This window comes from Hetaerina americana, unplaced genomic scaffold, assembly GCF_022747635.1.
Source record: "Hetaerina americana unplaced genomic scaffold, ioHetAmer1.1.p SCAF_11, whole genome shotgun sequence".
In the NCBI taxonomy this organism is placed as follows: Eukaryota; Metazoa; Arthropoda; class Insecta; order Odonata; family Calopterygidae; genus Hetaerina; species Hetaerina americana.
The window spans coordinates 1,584,033-1,599,914 of NW_027286181.1; the positions used below are offsets into that span (position 1 = coordinate 1,584,033).

At 39.9% G+C, this 15,882-nt stretch overlaps 1 protein-coding gene across 1 annotated transcript in view; it reads right to left on the reverse strand.

Annotated features, from left to right (window-relative positions):
- The window catches only part of LOC139700768 (sialin-like), a 70,412-nt gene extending 55,010 nt beyond the window's left edge, over nucleotides 1-15,402 (reverse strand). The window contains exon 1 of the mRNA XM_071599191.1: nucleotides 14,978-15,402. The gene's annotated coding sequence lies outside the window, so the exon portion shown is untranslated. The remainder of the gene's footprint in view (nucleotides 1-14,977) is intronic.
- Nucleotides 15,403-15,882: the final 480 nt, after the last annotated feature.

Consider the following 15,882-nt stretch of genomic DNA (forward strand, 5'->3'; position numbering starts at 1 on the left):
TTATTTAATAAATGAAACCGGACTTATACGGAGACTCGTGTTCCATCACCCTGTCTTTAACAGACATCACGACTGAATATTCTTAGCAGCCACTGTTGATTTAGTGTCGTCAAAAGGACACCCGTCCCCACCGTTTATCATTTATTTACATATATTTCCTTTCGGAAACATTACATTTTTATTAACTATACCAAAAATATTACTTTTATTCCTATACGGTAACCTGTAAGCCAGCGCTAGTGTTGTGTGAGCCAACACCAGATATGCAACATAAAAAACTAACACTTTATACAAAATATACAACATATAAATTATGATGATCATGAGAACTAAAGGTACATGCACTGCGGTATCCAAGTGAAATGTACCTTTCTAAGTATACTTCTACAGATACCCCGCGATCTACAAAAAAGGTGTATGGCATGAGGTGCAAGCACCAGGTTGAAAGGGTAAGTAATATGGGAGAGGTAGGGTGTTTAAGGGGTTAAGGAAAGGGAAAAAATGCAATAAAAAATGATCGCGACTTAGTTTCAAACGTGTGTTACTTTTAAGCAATTGCAGGAATTCTCAGATATCTTAAATAGAAGTGGAATAACGCATAAGAGAGGAGCTGTTCGTGACAAGAATGAAAATGAACTAAGGTTAAGTAAAATGGTGACAACATACTAGGCTACTTAGAATGAAAAAAGATGCATGCCTTGTTTTCTCCTAACGACGTCGCGCACAGTGATTCTGATCCATTTCCGTTTGTTGGGAAAATGACGTCTTAAATTTATCTAGTCTACTCTAAATACGAATCCATAATTTTATTGGCATGACCTCGAATACTGTAGTACGATGGAGCCATTGATACATTTTTACCAGTTGTATACAAATTTTATGGCATATCGCTGTTGCAATAGTCGATTCATGACGGAGCGTAACGAGGTCACGATACAGAGATTTCGCAAACGAAGGATCCGCACTCCGCAAAGGCTGGGAGCCAATTGCCACCGGCCTCCAGCCTTTCCTGGGGTTCCCCTCCCTTGAACCCAGCCTGGGAAAACGCCGTCTTTCCGGGAAAAAATAAGTCCCAAGTCTTTTGGGACAAACATTTTAACTTAACCTTCGCTCCGTGAGTGTTTTCCAACCTAGTTTCTCTATTATTGTAGATAAGCTACCCAGTTCATCACGATAACGTTGTACAAATCTAACTCCTGTACGCTGCCAGCAATATAATTCGGCAATCAATCCATCTTCACAGGGGTCCCATATGCTAACAGCAACCTCGTATTTCTTTGGCTAGGGCTCTAAATGAGCCCTAACTAACGAAATATAACATTGCTCGTTAACATCCCCGTCACAATTCCCCACTACTCTTCTAATAAATCCTAATTACTAACCTTGCCTGACGCCGAAGGAAAAATCCGGGAGCCGCATGGCATACATAGGTAGACATGACTACAGCGATGAGTTAAGAGAAACTGACTACTGAGCTGATCGATGTCGAAGGAATCAGTTTTGCCCAGCACACAATTGGAGACCACTTTAGTAGGGAAGGTAGTTTTAAAAACTTCAATCAATAATTGCTCTAATGGCTGGGGTGACCTAACATCCCCTGCCACGCCTCCTCGTCGCGGCTTGCAAGGCAAGATGTAGACATACTTTTTTTGAGCCCCATCTATTTATTTGATGTTGTTCAATTGCATGAACCATACGTGTATGGATGACATTTCGCTAATATGCGGAGGCGTATGTCCAACAGGAAGTAGCGTGTTCTTAAAGATTAGTATGTTTCGTCGATCAGTATGCTTCGCGCGGAGATATTCCTCGCATGGAGAGAAGAAAAGGGTTTGTTATTTTTTTTGCAGGAAATTTTGCCCCAATTGTGTCTCCACCTCCAATCCGATCCCATCCGCCCCGTTTTCTCGTTCGCTTCGCACCTGTGTCTTCGCTTCCCCTTCCCCTCTGCCCCTGCCCCGGCTTGAGACCACCCCTTCCCTAACAACCCGCGGATGCGGAGTCAAGGTCAACCTGTTCCTCCCCACGGCGGAGGGGGGAGCAGTGGGGGTGATGGGGGGAGGTTGGCGCGGGAGGGAAGGCTTTCCTCCGTGCGTGCGCTTCCCATTCGTGACTTACCATGCCCTGAGAGTTCGCGGGGGGCGTCGCCTATGGCGGAGTCGACATCTTCGGTGCTTGGGGTAGTTTTATGATTTCCTCCAATTCGCTCTGGGTCGATGCAGTGGCGATTAATTTCCATTGCGACACTTTTGCTTCCCAAATTGTGTTCGGCGAATGTTTCGTGGTCAACGGAGGTCATCCTCACCCCGCCTTGAGGAAAATTATCCCTAAAAATGCACGATTCTCTGATACATGTCTTATGCATGGAAAAATTTAATAATGTAAATTGATGCTGTATACCTGGTGTAGAATGCCTACCATACACACACACAAACACACACTAGTGGTGGCTTGCAGCGTATCATGTACGTGTGGATTGAATTTCACTCGCGACGCCAGCATGCCGCAGGAATTTGGATTCTTTTTTTCAGATGGTAGTTATTGTTTTATTTATTTATTTATACACCCTGCAAGCCACCGCTAAGGTGTGTGGCAGGGGGTGAATACACACCAGACTGATTTTTTACCCGAACATGACCCTATCGCTGTCAAACAATGATATTATGAACCCAGCACTCGCTCGTGGAAAAAAATGACATCTTAAATCTATCTGTTCTACACTTAATCTCTCTAATTTCATTAGCATGATCCCTCCTACCGTAGTAAGATGGGGGTAATAATACATTTTCAACATTACTGCTAAAGAGACCTCCTTTCAATGTATGCAAGAACTTCAACCTGTAATTTAACCTTCGCTCCATTGAGTGATTCCAAGCCTAGCTGCTCTAATATTTAGGATACGCTACTAAGTTTGTCATAACAACGTTTTACAAATCTATCTCCTCTACGCTGCACACGATCCAATTCGGCGATTAATCCAACTTCATGAAGATTCCATATACAAGCAGCGTTTTCTAATGTCCTACCACTTTATCTTATTGTGCCAAATCGTAAGAATTCTCGCTGTTATCTTCCGTCTCTCTTCCCCTGGCAAGGAAGGAATGATCCGAACGGCGTGTTATAAGGCTATAACAATTGTTAGACGATTGGTAGGAATTAACATCGCGAGAAATTGATGTAAATCAGGAGCTCGATGGATACAACTTTTCAGGTGAGACAGAGAGAGGACATGTAATATGCAGGCAATTATCTGTCGTTTAGAGAATCGATTCCAGCACGGAAATACCCTGGATCCGGTTCCGCTAAAGTTTCACTGATTTTAAAAATATATATATTCATCCAAAACTGTTCATTATTTGGATCAGTGCCTTTTGCATAATAAATGCACTTATTTTTTTATATTTTGGATCTCCTAAACAATAAATTCCTTGGGAACCGATATTTGGTTCTCCGACTAGCGCCATCACTCAAAGCGGTTTACCCGTCAATCAATGGAATGAGAAGAGAAGAATTCATAAATCAGTATGAAGGTTATAAATAAATCGAAAGTGAGATTCCCAAAGCATTTGCAAATATCTTCTGGAACTCGGGCTCAGACTCATTTTAAAATAAACGGCTTCTTCGCCTCCACACCCAACATCGCCTCGAGGGATTAAAATGCCATTGGAAATCCTTGGAGATTGATATTTATGGGAATTATTCGTTAAAGTAAACGGGAAGTATTAGCAGTATGTCTCGCTGAATTCGGTGCGCTCTTTCCCCCAGATCATTCGGAATTTTCCTATATCTCGAGATTAAAAAATACGAGGGACGAGTGTAAAAAAATGGCAACGTTGCCCATCTACCAAATGCCCTTCGATTTTTTTTTTAACTGGTAAGGTCGATTTACATTTTGCCTATTCCAGTTCTAAAAACGGGAAATCTTGTTTGATAAATGAGTTGAATTTTATTTTCAACACTAAAATTAGTACAGTAATTATTTTCAATCCCATTCTTGAACTACTAATCGCAGACGATTCCGCGGGCACTGCCGATTGTTACGCCGGAATCAACATTATTTTTCAGTCAACAAATGGCGTCGGAGAGAACACAAAACGAAAGCGTTCGCGCATAAACTGACAGCCGAAAAGAGTTTGATCGCGTGAAAGGGCTCATCCGTGACCAAAAAGTAAGTTCTCATCCTCTAGTGAATATCCTGATTTCAGCAACTAATCTCAGTAACTGAAGTAAACATCGTCCAATATGGCATCGTTTTGGACGTTCTGCTGCAATGAGGAATTGAGACACTGAATCATAGAATGAATAATTGTGGTCGTACGAGAGTGCTCCACCGCATGCTAAAGGCGTTAGAAGAACTCAGCTGGTTTACATTCGAGGTGGCACAAGGCCAAGAAAAAAGCCGGAACAGATCGGTGACTGCATGCCGACGTCCGTTGGACGACTCAGTAAACTTTAGTGATTGTATTTGGAATTAGTAATATCTCTTTTCGTTATTGAAGGTAGTATGTCTTCACTAAGAGAAAATTTGTCGTAGGTTTGTTCCAATATTTGAAAATTCTTACGATTCAACTTTTTAAATCATTGAGCTTTTCCTTTATGAAAATTCCCCGTGAGATTGAAATCTTTAAATATCAGAAGTTTTGGGAGAGCTGATGAGAAATATTAGCCGAGTTATGAAGAATTTAGTTCTTAGAATTTCGCCTCTTAAGTTCACAGTTATTGTTTAATTTTTTGGGCATATCAATGTTAAAAAAACAAAACAAACAGATGAATGAACGATTAGGCTAATATTTTGCCGATTCGACCGCCGGGATGAAATAGGAGAGACAGAAACCGTCACTGATAGGCTCAAGTACGCGTTATCCTCTTGAACGTAATGCGATCATAAAAAAGCGAACTCATGCGCCCGAATAGTTTCATAAGTTTATGATTCAGTCAAAAGTACCCATTATTGCATTCATGCGTGTGTGTGCGTATGTGTACGTGCGTTTATGTACTTGAGCAGATGCATGTGTAAACTCATATTGGTGTCTTATTGGCTGATTCCCTAATACCCTCCTCCACACGCCCTCGTGGAGTATTGTGTAGATACAGAAGGATTGCATGTGATACCTGGTGATTATGAGATCACAATGAAATACTTTGTGCAAATGGAAACGCCGTGGCAGAATAGTATTTATATTTTGGGTTTCCTATAATTTAATTCTAGCACCATAGCTTACAAGGAAATGTAGATGTAGATGAAGACAATAGTATTCCTTCTTCATTGTGGTCTCTCCTATCATTACAATGCGACGGTATAAGCATTCCTTCCGTGTCAGAAATAAACTAGAATGATTTGTAGTAATCTAAAAGTTTAAGACGTGCATGTAATCTTTCTCGTGCTTCCAATACCTCTCAATATACAGGATATCATCCCCATAAGCCTGTTTAATGAGTTCAAAGGTCTCCGACGCGGATTTCCCGAGTTTAACGCAAAACTTCACAGCGTAGCGTTGCTCGACGGTGCGCTCCATTCTGGCGCGACGACACCACAAACAATCACACGTCACAGAAATTCACCTCCTGTCTCAACGCATACCCGGAGGCGACTGAACTTAAGTGAGCCTGAGTGGTGGGGGACCCCTCTACCGAGCCGACCGGTCGGACCCCCATCCACCGCTCCGTTGAGGCTACAGCGAACCAGTCACGATACTTATTGTACGGACCCTATCTCCCGAACGATAAGGGATCAGAATAACATAGTAGGGTCATATTATGGTCAAAATTAGTCTGGTGTGTATTCACCCCCTGCGACACACCCTAGCGGTGGCTTGCAGGGTACTTAAATAAATAAATAATACGCAGGCTATCCAATAATAATAATATTACGATTTCTGTTCGTTCAAAATTAACCTTCAGGAAGGGGGAAGATATCCTGTGCAACCTGTTTCCGGCTATTTTTTAAAGGAATTTTTATTATCCAAATCCTTGATGGGAACCTTCGGAAGAAAGCTTAACATATGCTCTCACTCATTCGGAACTCTGGTCTTGGACTGCCCGAATGAGCGCATCGTCGAAGTTTCAATCACTATGGAGAAGTGCGGGTCTGGAGAAGTGGATAGGTGAAGAAATGACCTTGGGATCGAAGGGATACGCTGAGTAGATGGCCCGAATAAAGGGGACGACAAACGGTCGGTTTGGCCTTCGAGGGAAAAGCGAACGGAAGCGGAGGAACAAAGGAGGAGACGTGGAACGAGTAATGACAAGCGACAAAGGGAAGGAACATGTAGGCATGAAAGCAGAAGATATGGAGAAGAGCTATGTCAAACCCATTAACTCTAGTGAGGATGACCAGCAATGATTCATGATTGAGGTCAATGCCGATCTTCCGATCGTGGGCTTTTTTTTACTCCTCTCAGAAATTTCTGAACCACCTCGTTTCCTTCGAAAACCTATTCTTTTATATTTTCAACACATTTTGTAATCGATAGTTGCGCCATTTAAATTAACTGTTTGGGTTTCAGGGGAAGAGCCAGAGACTCTGTTAGTCGTAACCTACATAATCGTAATTAAATGCGGAGGTTAAATTACCCACAACCATGAGAAACCGATTTTATTGATATACGTTGAAAAATAATTACTTTTGGATGTTAATTTGCCAAAATAGTTAGGTTAATCTGACACACTTCTGATAGTACGTAACTGCTGGTGAACTTCCACCAGTTTCAATCTTGAGATTTTAACATTTTGCAATGCATATTTGCTGTTTAAAATGACAGACAAAATTCCCCTTAAATAGGATTCGACTGAAATTTCGACCTTTTCCATCTGTCCGAAAATTTAGCGTCACTTCAGATGATTCTATTCTGTATTATGTTGCTTCTTGAGTTCTTTCGCAAGGTGCTGTTCTGTAGGGTAATATTTCTTATATTTAATTTTTAAAAGAAACATCAGCACATGAAATATATGCAAAAATAATGGTATTAAAAAAATGAATAGATTAATAGCAAGCATATAACTGCCGTCAGTATTCATGGGGGAGATGTGCGAGGGTAAGATTAACATTTGATCTCATAAATTTCAAACAACGCAGACATAAATACATTCATCATACATCTTGTTGTTTAATATTAATTATTGTTATTGTTAATCTACCGGTTAAGGTAGGTTTTGGATTAACACAGCCTATAAAAACGGTTAAACAATACGTTCAATTGCCTCACCCAACAAAACTCAACCTGACATTCATCACAACAATAAGCCACTCTTCAACTCCACATAGTTCCTTCCTCACTTCATTACATCCAACATGCCTATCCTTTTCCTCCCTCTTCCTCGCTTGTCTAACGTTCTCCCCTCCATTGCAGGCTAAAGAATACTCTTCGATTTGTTATTAATCACGGAAAAAGCATTTTCCTTATTGATTCAAATCTTTCTAGTAAAGACTTTCCAGACAGCACGATATGTGACTTCCAGCCTATGCCAATGTATGCCCATATTTGGAAGGTTAGGAATAAATATATCAAGCGTTTTCATTCCCAATAAGCATATAGTATCCTATATGCGGGGTATGGCAACATAGCTTCCTTTCTTTCCAAAGAAAAACCCCTTTAAAAAGGAAGCTATGTTGCCACACCCTGTAGTATAACAACAGCTCTTGGAGTGTCAAGTCGCTAAGGTACATCTAACTGAGTTGCTATTAACTTTGGGTAGTAGGACCACAATAGAATTCATACAAAAATTTAAAATTTCCCCTTAAAGTTAAAACGTACGTAAGGATGTTACAGGAGTGTCTCTCCAGGCTCTAAAACATCGTACGTGAGCTTACAAGGCGACTGTCATTTGTCGGCAGGTGCGTTGCTGTCGCTTATTACTTGCGCACTAACTAACGAGTGCCAAGAAATTCATTATCGCCAAAACCACATGAGTTTTTTAGTGTCTCATTTAGAAGCGTGAATTCATCTCTTTTCGCCGAAAATAAGCGATAATCTCTCCCCACGTGTGGATGAAGCTTCAGCTTCTGGTAGTTGAGTCGAACATTGCACAATTACCACGGGGAAGAACACGACAAACATGTGGGGCATCCGTTTCCAAGGGAAGGATCACAAAAGTGTGGTGGCACCTTCAGAATGGCCGAAAGTACTGCATTTTTTATAAATAAAACAAAAAACGACACCTTAACAAAGTCTTGGAAATAGAGGAAATGTAAAACTTAGTTTTGATCGCAGAAATAACCAGACAAACTAACCCGAAATGTGCCTAAACACTCGTGATGTGAAATACATGCATGAAAAATATCCGTTATTCGGTTTGTTTCCATTTGAGACACATGAAAATTGTCTTTGAAGGTATCCAAAAGAACCATTTCAAATAAATACAGGAATACAAGTCCTGGTCCCGACGATGGTGGCGTTAAGAAGGTCGATAGGCATTCAATGATTTCTCGAAGGTAAGGTAGTAAAGGGAGGAAGAAGAACCGTTGTTGTTTTTGTGCAACATGAGTATTTTTTCCATAAATATCTCTGTGCCCTTTCGTGAATCGTCCAACATTTTCGACACTCCCTTTCCACTAGCGCGCAAGTCCCTAGGCACTCCCAAGCCACTAGGGGCTCTCCTCGGGTTGCCCTGGCAGTCGGGACACTGAATTCCAAAAACACTCTAAATGTCTAATACCCCAACTCAAAAGCAGCACAGTGCACAAAAAGCGTCATTCACTTTGGGGAGAGTGAGTTTGGCTCAGCGTCACGATCCGAGATAAGGGGAAAGTGATCCGGAGAGTTTGCCCATCTGTGGTGCCTACACACTAGGCACGGCTGCATGAAATAATAAATCACTCGCTCCTTTCGGTTTAAAAAAGCTGTCGTCCCAATTTCCGCACCATAAGGGATAACATAAACTCAAAATTTCAACAAGAAATCACTACGTATTTCACTATCTCCCATGTACCGCAAATGTTACTCCTTCAGGGCTTTCCGCGAATGTTTTATATGCTTTCTGCGAACGATCGAATCGAGAATATACGGTGGAAGACACGAAAGCCTACGTGGCAAGCATTTCCTGTGGAGAATTACGACTATTGAGGCGTTCGGATGGAACATGGCGACATTTGCTACCTAATGACTTCGGTGCTGCAACAATGTGATTTTTCAAATTTCAAATAACAGCGTAATGTCGTTTACGAACGACGAATAACTCTTTTACATATTAGTTGAGTGTAATCTTAATAAGAATCCGCCGGATTCCTCTTTAATAGTAATAATTCCGCAGTAAATAAAACGAAGAAGAAATGACAATTCCGAGCCAGACAAAATACGGTGAAAGTTGTATTTTCTGGAAAAAATCATTCTAATTTTACATTTTCCTGATTTCTTCATGTAGAAAATTTTGCAGAAAAGGCAAAAGATTTATTTCCATTTACGTTTCTCGCATAAAATAATTTCAGTATTTATCAATATTTTCAAATGAAAGGATTAAATGAATGGTATCAAATTTATAATGGACAGCAATGCGTTAGGAGTTTAATTCCTACTGCGTATCTTTAATAATTTCTTGCTTATTAATATAATAAACATTTCTTAATTTTATTTGATTGATTGGAATACTATCCTAATACAGCGTTGTAAATCAAGGGATATGTCTTATAAAATAATGTGGAATTAACGTGACGCATCGAAGAAGAACATAATCCATAATGCAGCATTAGATTAAATGTTGGCCTGGGGGTAAAAGATTTGGTTGTTGAAAGGAGGGTATTGTAATCAAGTGCGATAAATTGATGCGTCCATTGTTAACCGCAGTCATGAATATTAATGTTTTTTCTGTTTCTATTCCATGAAAACTGCCGAAAGTCAAAAGCACTTGATTAAAATTAGTATTTGTTATGAAAATTAATAATACTGTCTTCATCGATGAGATGGCATAAGAAGTACTTACTAAGAGGATACTTTTTTATAATATTATTGTTAAAGAATGCGCAAAATAAATACAGGGAAACGTTATTTCAATACAGAATAGAATTTCATCCAAAATACTTATATGAAATATTTATTCATTTGTGGCTTTGCTCTGTGGTTGACATAATTTTGGGACTGTTAGAGTGATGTTCGTTACAAAATTTTCCAAGCATTTAAATAGGCCATGAATTAAGCATCGGAGGAAGAAATACTGGCGCTATCATCAGGGAAAAACATGAAGAGGTCATACATTGGATGTCCCATTCCACGAGTAGGTAGTTATACATACGAGTATAATGGTGATTCCTGTCATCCCAGCAGTAGTCGAGTCGGGACTGGAATTGATATGAAATATTTCATTCCCTAAAGTCGGCCCCCATTCCTTTCCTTCAGAAGTATTAGCTCAATCAAAGGACATATATTGGCACTTTTATAATGTTTCATGTACCCTAGGTTAGAAGTAAACAGTGACGGCAATGATTGGATACTGTAGCGACGAAGCCGGAGAAACAGACCTAAAGTTAACTAAAAGTCTAATAAAAGTTTTCGTGGAAATATCGTGACTTTTGCAATAATTCAGGGTAAATTCAAAAGAATTAAAGTCAACATAACACGAACTTTCACTGATATTTGCTACGCAAAAAACTGCAAAACACACATTAAAATAAATATGTCTGTTTCATGTTTGTCTGTGACAAGGTTGGAATTAAAAATAAGTCATCCACTAGCTGCTGTTTTTCATGTAGCCATATAGATTTTGCTTTTCGCAATTTTTAAAGAAATATTTTTTTTATGTTCCTATAGCTATAAGCTTGAACCGGGAAAATAATAATTCACCCTCTTCTATTGATTACAGCCTCAGAGATTTTACAACACTGCATTTTTTAAGGAACCTGTTTTTGGTTTGGGAAAAAATGTTTTGTACCCTAATGCGCACCAGTGTTGTCCATTTGAACACCAAAACAACGATATTATCATTCCTATAATCTCTTCCAACAGTACAGAGAACTGGAAATACGGCTGGTTAAATCAAACACGCAGTATGAACGACAGGGTAATCGGCCATCATTAATAATGGAAAACTCAGTAATGTTCAAAAGAAAAACTGGATGAAACAAAGGTAGAAAATCGATGCAAATCTCATCAATATTTTATTCATTAAAACGTCGAAAAAAAAACTAAGCGCTGGACCAAGGAAACTTTCGAAACGTGAACATATAATCGCGAATCTTGAGTCCACTGTAGCTGAACGTTGGATTCATTTACTCATATTCTGCGGAAGTGGCCGAGAACAAATCCGCCCGTTCTCTGGTTAACTCCAAGGACACAATTCCGAATCTCACCCCGAACACGGACCAAGCGTCGTCTCTATTTGACCGTCTACAACGTCTAATGGGATTAACCGTGGGAGCACTCTAAATCAATTTATTGCTCCTCGGATAGGGAGTGTAATCAGCGCAATTCCACTCATGAAGATTGGAAGAGGCGCTTTCAAGAGTTGAAAGGCAGTGTTTAGAATTGAATCGCTACCATTACACAATAAGGTCTTTCACTATAATTCAGTGTTGCCGTAAACACTTCTTGACGCTCATTTTTTTATTGAATACGATAATTACTTATTGTACGAGCATAGTACGATGTTCGTATTCTGTATCACATTTGGCACAAATGAAGGCACATTTAGCACGATAGGTATGGAAATAGTTTATCGGAAATTAATATGGTCGGGAGGCACTGAGTTAACCATTTGTCTACCATCTTAGGGTAGGTTTTGGATGAGCCGTGGCAATGCAAAATATTTTACCCGCAACACCCAACTTTCCGTTTAAAATAGGTATTGGATATATAACAATTGTGATTCCCACTATAATATTTTTATTCGCGCGACCTGGGCTTCAGCACTTCGCGTCATATTCAGGTTCCTGAAGATGCCACAACATTTTGAAACAGTCTCGTTTGTTTGTGTCAAACTTGTAAATTATCATTTCTCTCCAATATGGAAAGTTGCCAAAAAGTTAACCCTGAAACCATACGGTTTGTACCCCACACTATAATAAACTGTTCTTTAATGCCGCATACCTTCATTCCGTCCAACAAGCTTATCCCATTTCTTTTCTTCTCCCCTGCATGGCAGGGGAGAAGTACTTCTTTGTTTGTTTTCCTTTCCGTCTATTTTACCTTTCCAATCCATCTTCACACCCACATCTCAAAATCCTCCAACTTGTGTCTATCTTCTTGTCTCAAAGACCAAGTTTCCGCGCCGTACAATACATCGCTCCATACCAAATTTTTATTTAGTCTTTTCTTAATATCCTTCATAAACGCCTCTGTCAACAATTCCATCCTTTTGTAATAGTAACGTATTAAAATTAACCTTAACATAAATAAATGATTCAACGAATCATATATTATACGGTCTCCATAAGCGTGAAGAACCAGATAAATAATATACGCAAGGATAGCATTTTCTGAGAATCCGAACATTTTTACCAGAATCTCCTGAGTTATACTAAGCCGCATACGGGAAAGAAACTGGCCTACCCCCGCCCCTCTTTACTTTTAGGATTCCTACGAGGTGAACTCTGCCTTGACCTATCTCAAAAAGTCTTCATTTTGATGCTAAATAAGCATAATAGTCACTTGATTTTCCACACCCTTTATTTTTCATACAATCCGGACTTCGTCGAAACGAAACAAAATCAGCTAAATAGATTTGGTAAGGCATGGTTTATATATGGTTTATTATTTATTACCGAGTCTATGTAGCGGATAATTTTGCGCCGCTGCTGAACCTAGGTTGTACAACAGCCAAAGTAATGTGGAAACCGTTAATTGATTCTTCTGATTCGGTTGATAGCTCGAAAACTTCACTATTCCGAAATCACTAAATGACAGAATATGACATATGCAGTGTAAGTACCTACATGCATAATGTATTTATGAGTCTACCTAAGTTTCCTCTCCTGGACCACAGAAATCACCCCAGATGAACGTCCATCGTTCACCTAGAAGAGGACGGTCCGACGAACAATTCACCTATCTCACTAAGTAACTCATAGACATTATTTTCTGCTATGTTTTCAAAGTCATAATGATAAACTTAGCGGTCGGTTAGAAATATGCTTACTGCATTCGCGGTGCATGATTTATGATTTTGGTGGTAACCTCACTATGAAGCGAACTAGAGCTGAGGAAAAGTAGACACGGAAGGCTGCCTTAATTTGTTCGAAAAAATCGCGATATTTGTGAAATGATTTTATGATTATGGTTTTTCATTGAAAAGACTGAACTATTTGATTTATACTATATCGCTTCACAATGACATGTGTAAGGACACTGAACGAAATAATTTCAAGAAAGTCTGCACTTTCTTGGAGTAGGGGCTTCTCATTATAATACACCAATTAAAAATATTGACACTTACTCAAGATTATTCAAGATTGTTCATCCCATACGATGTGGGATGGCTATTGGCTTAATACCTGTATCTTACGACAATTTAGGTTAGGAGTGCGTTTATAAAGAAAATGAACCTTAAATAAAATTTTCAAGAATTGAAATGCTCGACAAAGAATTCAAAACGAGACGAAAATGTTGCGAATTCCAGAGGCAAATTTTTTATTGGCACAAATTGTGGTAAGCAATTTTTCCATGGGAAAAAAGCCTAAAAAAGAAACATTTAGAGTTATTTATATATTTCTTATATCCATATGCAAGCCATGTCATTGTCCAACAAATCATTTTTTGTTTGGTTCGAGTTATTGCCAAGAGTCATGTCCCTATGTTTTACAGGGCTCACTGAGAAGAGCGAGTATTATGTATTCAACTTAATGCGATTCGCGCAATTATGCAATTGTAAAATGCATGCGATTCATGCTCTTAAAATTATCACACACATTTAAAAAATAAATAATACGCAATGGCAGTAAATGATGCACCTAGTGTGTTCAATAAATAATGAGAATTAGAGTTATTTGAAAGAATTGTATTTATTCGTCTATATAAATGTGTAATTCCCTCAATATATATTCCCCATGAGATATGATACACTTATGCCAGCGCTTTTTACAATCCTCAAAACAGTTCTGAAACTCAATCTTTGGTGTATCTTTTAGCTCTCTCAGCGATGCGCTTTAAGATCATCTATGCTTGTAAAACGACAGCGCCTTGAGGTTCTCTTTATTTGTGTGAATGGAAAAAATGTCACTCGGGGCCATATTTGGCAAATATGGAGTCTGGGACATCACTACTTTAGTGCTGTTTTTGGCCAAATATTCACGAATAAGTAGTGATCAGCGTGCGCAGGTGCATTATCGTGGTGGTACAAAGGCCATGAATTGTTTCGCCACAAATACGGGCGTTTTTTTCGCATTGCTTCATGCAGACGGTGTTGACCGACAGTAGTACTTTTTAGTAATCCTTTGACCTTATAGCAAGAACTCATGGTGCACTATGCAATGTAAGATATTACAAGATGCCAGATTCTAATTGAATACATCTCGTGTATTGTTAGTATTGTAGTTCGAATACTGATGGAACCGGGCCAAGTAAAACTGATGTAAAAATACGTATTTTTACATTTTGTAGGTTTTTCCTGGATAAATGTTCTCTTTATTTATCTTGAAAACATTTTTGACGTACTTGACTGTAATATTTCTGTCTATAAAAGTATAATAAGAATAATATTCACTCATGAAGAGAAGAACTATTATTAACTACAATGGCCCAGGACTTGCAATTAGTAATTTGAAATGCTTTAAAAGTATTTTCGGCAAATGTTCTCAATTAACTCCTACAGGAATGATATCCAAGGCTCAGGTTTAAAAGAAAAATATCTCTTAAATGATTTTCCCAATCTTTCGTAACGTTTTGCATAAAAATTGATGAAATCCATCGATGTATTCTGACGTACTTCATTCTTTTTTAAAATAAATTTTGGTTTTCAAAACGTTAACCAAATTATTTACGATCAGGAACTCACAATTCGTATCATGATAACGAGGCAACGGCCTCACGTCAGGCAAGCTGATACTCACGCTTACCTAGATTATCCTTCGTCGCGTCCGGAGACCCACCGATAGCCGCTCGAGTCCACCAAAAACTGGAAAATATCCACGGATACGACTGCGGAAAAACAGCACACAAGCACACACTCACACGCACACCAGTAGACAGGAGGGAGAGACAGACACTCAAAATACCACCACCACGCTGGCTCGGGCAACGCCTGGGCGAACCCGGAAAGAACAACGAATTCGCGACAAAACCCGAAAGCCAGAGAACGAATGCTCCTTTGATTACAGGCGGTGAATGTGCCAGAAGCGCGGGAGATGAAAAGGAGCAAAAAAAAGAGGTGTCTAGAAAGTTTTCGGTCGTGTGTGGGTCAGAGGAGGGACGGGTAACGCGAGAGAGTAGAGGCCGTTGGGAACTGCCCTTGGTCCATTGGCGCACAGATTGGCAAGCGTCTTCTTTCCGCGAACGAAGGCACACGACTGGACTAGGCGGGTTAGAATCGCTCTGAGCGAAGGATGGGGGAAGGAGAGGTGGGCAGGGGAGGGGAGAACGGGTTGGGAGAGGAGGAGTAGGAAGAGGGAGCTGGTGCGGGGGAGAAGGGGGGAAATGGTGCACCTCGCCTGCACCACGCGCGCAGATTTCCAGGGAGGAGAGAGCGAACTGGCAGCGGAGGGCGTCAGCAGTCATGTCGCTGGTGATCGAAAAGACTCAACATATCGTATGGAGAGATATAATAGCAGTGACCGATATCGATAACATTCAATAATGGTAAAGCAGCGCGGGGACCACTTAGGTGGGACATTCGGCCAATGGACGGAGGGTCAGCCTCTGACCTCCTCCAGTTTCACCTTAGCTGTCGTTTTCTGTGCACCAGATCTTCCTGAAATGTAGCAGTCGGCAAAGGAAAAGTAACAGCTCAAATACGATGATGACT